This window comes from Balaenoptera ricei, chromosome 19 (genome assembly GCF_028023285.1).
Source record: "Balaenoptera ricei isolate mBalRic1 chromosome 19, mBalRic1.hap2, whole genome shotgun sequence".
In the NCBI taxonomy this organism is placed as follows: Eukaryota; Metazoa; Chordata; class Mammalia; order Artiodactyla; family Balaenopteridae; genus Balaenoptera; species Balaenoptera ricei.
In genome coordinates this window covers 53,241,604-53,247,147 of record NC_082657.1, presented here as the reverse complement: position 1 = coordinate 53,247,147, position 5,544 = coordinate 53,241,604, and positions in this window count along the sequence as shown.

Genomic DNA, 5,544 nt, shown 5'->3' with positions numbered 1-5,544 from the left:
AGCCTATTCCTCTCTTCACTGGAGGAGGTTCGCCGCCTAGGTCATGATAGATGCCCGTGCCCGGTGTATAGACGTGCTCGCCAGAATTGAGGCAACTTCACCCTCCTTTGTCCACCAGGAAAGGCAGGGGCATGAGGGTGGAGTGGAGTCTGACAGAGAGAAAATGATTGATGGAAAGTCGCCGCTTCCAATCGGAGTGCCGTGCGCAGGCTGGCCAGCCTATGGGACTCAGCTTCTAAGGCGAGAGGCGGGCCTCTCAGATGTAGGAAGTATTCGTGGGTGTCTGGGTGTTCAGGCAGGCGAAGGGCTTAGCGGCCTCTGGAAAAAGGCAAGCGCGAGCCGTGGACATGCTCATGGCGCAGAGGGGTGAGTTTGCGAAGGCAATGTGTAGGCTGACCAGGGCCTGCCCAGACCGGCAAAAGGCCGAGCTGACCTCACTTCCGAAGATAGGGCTCTGTGGGCGGAGCCATGCAGATTAGGAGCCCAGGCCTAACTGGGGTGCTTGTGGGCGAGGCTTTGGGAGCCTTCTGAGACCTCGTTGGTTGAGGAAAATGCCCCTGCGGCCTCTGAGCGCCACCACTGGCTGGACGAGGGTAGGGCAAGATGCCCGCCGCTGGGATCCGCCCCCTGGAGGGTGTCTAAGCTAGCTTAGAGGAGTGCGCGGTCCGGATGATCCGATCTTCTTTTCCTGGGCTGCATCAGGCGGTCCTAGCCGACAAATTTAGTGTGAGGGTGAGCGCAGATGTGGACAGGCCTGCTCTGGATTCCCCTTCTTTGCTCTGAATGTCTCTGCCTGCGACTCCTTGTCTCTGAGCCTCTTTCTCTATGTCTGGATGGCTCTTTGCGTCTGCATCTCTGTCTCTCTTCCGATGTTTATGTCTCCGTGTGTCTGTGTGCCCTCCTTCCTTATGCCTTCAGCTCTTTTTATGTCTTTTTCTCCAGGTCTTTGTCTTTCTTAGTCGTTCTTCAGTTTTCTCTCCTCCAGTATCTCCCTATCTCTCTTTTCCTCTGTGTCGCTCTCACTTTGCTCTCGCTTGATCTCTGGCTTCCCACTCTTTCCCCTTTGGTCAGCCGAATGGAGCTCAATGAGGCAAAGCCCCTGAGGACCAGCCTAGTTGGAACCCCGAGCTCCACTGCCCACAGGATTCCCATCTACGTTGAGGAATCTTAGGAGAAGTTGACTCTCATTGTTACCGAGTCCAAGCTCGTTCTGCTCGCCGCATGACAGGCTAATAAATCAAGAGAGGAGGTGTTGGGGCAAGGAATAACAACTTTATTTGGAAAGCTGGGAGTCTGAGAAGATGGCAGACTAGGGTCCTAGAGAACCGTCTTGCAAGGGGTCTGGATGCTAGTTTCTTCTTTTTTTTTTTAAATTTATTTATTTTTGGCTGAGTTGGGTCTTTGTTGCTGCGCGCTGGCGGGCTTTCTCTAGTTGTGGCGAGCGGGGGCTAGTCTACCTTGCAGTGCTTGGGCTTCTCATTGCAGTGGCTTCTCTTGTGGCGGAGCATGGGCTCTAGGCGTGCGGGCTCAGTAGTTGTGGCTCGCGGGCTCTAAAGCGCAGGCTCAGTAGTTGTGGCGCATGGGCTTAGTTGCTCCGCGGCATGTGGGATCTTCCCAGACCAGGGCTTGAACCCGTGTCCCCTGCATTGGCAGGCGGATTCTTAACCACTGCGTCACCAGGGAGGCCTTGGATGCTAGTTTCTTTCATAGAACAGAGAGGGAGTTAAGTGAAGAGGTAAAGTAAAATGCCCATACGTTTTGCAAATATCTTCTGGTTTCACCAGGCTCAAGGAGGGGATATGTTAATTTCTTCTTTCCTGCAGTCATTCACAGGTGGCTTGGGTCAGGATGTTTCCCTGTGAGCTGAAAAAAGGTATTTTAGTTTAACATTCAGGCAGAGGGGGCAGGGTTACCTGAGACGGGCCATTATGTATGCTTCATGCTATAGGCAACATCCTTTTAGTGATTAACTTGTAACAAAAGCAACAGAAATCAAAGGTTAAAGTAAAAGAAACAGATCTAATATGGAGTCAGATTTGTTATTCCCTATTACAATTCCCCACTGTCAATGGCCATTCCACAATCTTATGGGAAAAGGGGCAATGACCCCCCCTGGCTACTTCCTGCTAAATAGGGGTGATGTGGGTGATTGTAGAATGGAATTGATCACCCTTGGGCTGATAAGAATATTTTATTCTAGTCTAAGAATAGTCCTTAGAATCTTTGGTAGATAGGACAATTCTCAATTATTTGAATCCGATGAAATCCCTCAGTCCTTCTGTTGTCTAATTTGTAACTGGACTTGGGGGTTTTGGTTCCAGTTTCTATACATATCTATTAATTTTGACTTTCCAACTGTGTCATAATTACACTAGATTGCTGTGTTGTTCAGTTGAACAAGATTAAACAAGTAGGTTGACCCACCCTTCTCCAGCTATAATGAAATTGCAATCTCAATATTTATCTTTTTTGAAGAGCAAACTTAAGTCTTCTAAGGGTTCACAAACCCATTGCTCTCTAGGCCTTTCAGGAGTTGGGCCATTTTCTGATGACAGTGGTGCTGCTTTAATCCGAGTGTGATAAATCCGTGGCTTTTCTCCAGCTAACTTGACAGATGAGTGCATGGTAAGTAATACCATACGTGGTCCTGTCCACCTTGCAGTCAGCTGAGCTTCAGGCCCTTGCTCTCTTCAGGTTTTAAGGAAGACTCAGACTCTGGGTCGGAAAGGATGTAAGGCTACTTCAGTTGGATAGGCAGACCTGTTGGAGGCAAACTCATGAAGAGAGGTCAGTATAGTGCCCAAAGTTTTAACCTAATTAGCAACAGCTAGGTCTTTCAGAGCGTTACAGATTCCCTGGTCCAGGTAGACACCTGTAATGGCCTACCATAAAATATTTCAAAGGGGCTTAATTTAAGCCTGCTTCTGGGAGCCTCTGATCCATAGCAGGGCAGTTGGCAGAGCCTCATCCCCAGTTAAATTATTCTCTTGACCTACTTTAGCAATGCTTCTTTTTAATGTATGATTTATTTTCTCATTTTTTTCCTGTTGATTGTGGTCCCAGGATGAATGTAACTGCCCATTAATTTGTTGTGCTTTAGACGTCTATTTGTTGGATTATGCTAGAGACAAAAGCATATCCTGTTATCACTTTGAAGGGTGTTAGGCAGTCCAAACCCGGGGATAATTTCCTTAAGGAGGGCTTGAACCACTTCAGAGACTTTTCCTGTCCTGGTGGGTTATGCTTCCACCCATCCTGAAAAAGTGTCCACAAACACTAGCAGATATCTGAAATTTCCTACAGCATAAGGCATTTGAGTTAAGTTTATTTGCCTGTCCTCAGTGGGGCAGGTTCCTCTGTGTTGGGTTCCCATCCGGGGAGGCCTGACAGCAGCCTTTGGATTATTTTTAGCCCAAATCATGCAATTCTAAGTGACTCACTGGATGGTTTTTTGTAGGTTAGGCCCCATTATATACTTTTGAATCCATCGTAAGGTGGCATCTCTCCCATGATGGGTACTATTATGAATGTGCTACAGCACAGTGTCCAGGAGTATCTCAAGAATCAAAACAATTCCTTGTGCACTACATTTCCAGCCAGGTGATGTGTGGTCAAGAGTGAAACCCCACTCTTCGGCCCTCTCCTTGTCCTTTTCTGAAAACACTGCCTGGTATTTTGACAAGTCAGTCTGTGGGAGAAGTGATCCTATCATGGCTTGATTGTTGCCTTCTTTGCAGCTTGGTCAGCTAACCAGTTGCCCTCTATTATATGAGTTTCACCCTTTTGGTGGCCTGGGCAGTGCATTATGGCCAACTGGGAGGGCTTATGGACTGCTTCTAACAGTGAAACCACTAGGTGGCATTTTGGGGGGCTCCAAGGAGCTCCGGTTCTTTATGTCTCAGCACAGAAAGAATTAAGCGAGAGGCAAAGAGATAAGAAGTGATTTATTAGAATAGGACACTTGTGAGGCTTACAAGTGGGTGGGTGAGAGGGTGCTGGACCCTGAGAACTTAGTGGGCTACAGTTTTATAATCAGAGGAAAAGTGGGGAGGGGGAGAAGACCACCTTCTTCCTCATTCTTGAGTAGACGTCACGGTTCCATTATCAGGTCATCCTCCAGGTTGGGCAGGGGAGTTTTGTTGTCCCTACATGGTCAAGCCAGGACTGTCATGGCACCGTGGAAGAATGATTTCAGCTCTCAGTACAATGGGTCTGAGGGTCTTTCACTTTGAAATGTCACCTTTCCATAAATTATTGTTTTTTATGTGTGCAGAGAGCATGTCCTAGGGGTCATTAACTTACTGAGCTCACTGGGCAGGATATGGGTCTCATGCCACCATTGTTTTATTGTTTTGGGGCATTTCTCATGCTTCTGTTCCATGGTTTTATTGCTAAGCAAGCCTGCTTGGTTTTGTGGTTAAGCAAACCTGCTTTCTGGAGTGATCATTAACTTACAGGGGTCTCCCACCCCTTTTTCTTTACCTACAATACCCTAGTGGGATTAACTATTTAATTACCTACTTTGTCCCTTTACTCTGTCTCTATCAATAGTGACGGGATTTCAGAAGAATGTTTTATGTCTTTATTGTTCGAAGCGAGGAGCCCCTTTTCCTTCCAGATTGCCCCGTGAGCATGCACCACGGAGAACACATAGCCAAGAGTCTGTGTATATATTTACTCCCTTGCCTTCAGTGGGAGTAGGGCTCTTGTCAGTGCAATGATTTCCGCCTTCTGAGCTGAGCTCCCTGGGGGGCAGGGCTTTTGCTTCAACAATCTTTTTAAGGTTTACCACCACATACCCAGCGTGTCGGCTACCTTGGTCCATGCAGCTGCTTCCATTGGTGAACAGTTCCATATCTGGCTGAGCTGAGGGTTGGTCCGTTAAGTCTGGTCTGCTAGAGTACACTAGCTCAATGAAGTGTAGGCAGTTTTGCTGGATTGTGCAGCATCAATCGGGAGCAATGTGGCTGGATTTAGGGCTGAAGTGACCTGAAGTCTTTCGTCGGAATTGTCTAAGAGAATGGCTTGGTACTTTCCCATTCTCCCAGAACTCAGCCAATAGCCCCCTTTTTATTCCAGTAAAGAAAGGACATGGCGAGGGACAGACACAGTGGTGGGTTGCCCCAGGGTAAACTTCTCAGCTTCCTGAAGTCTGTCACATGTAGTGGCTACAGCTTGAAGGCAAGGTGGCCATCCCTTAACAGTCTCTTCTAGTTATTTTGAGAAGTAGGCAGTGGGTGGAGGGATATTCCCCAGAGCTTGAATTAACACCCTAAGACTTATGCCTTGTCTTTCATGGACATACAATTTGAAAGGTTTCTTTCAGTCTGGTAATCCCAAAGTCGGGGCTGAGACTAACTTTGTTTTTATTGTTTCAAAGGCTGTTTGGCACTCTTCAGTCCAAGTAAGGGCTCAAGATCATGTCCCTTTAAAGCCTCATAGAGGGGTTTTCCTGTGAGATCCAAATCCGACAGAACCCTGCCATTCCCAGGAACCCTTTCAGTTGCCTGTGGGTCTTGGGTATCCCCAAGCCTGCAATTGCCT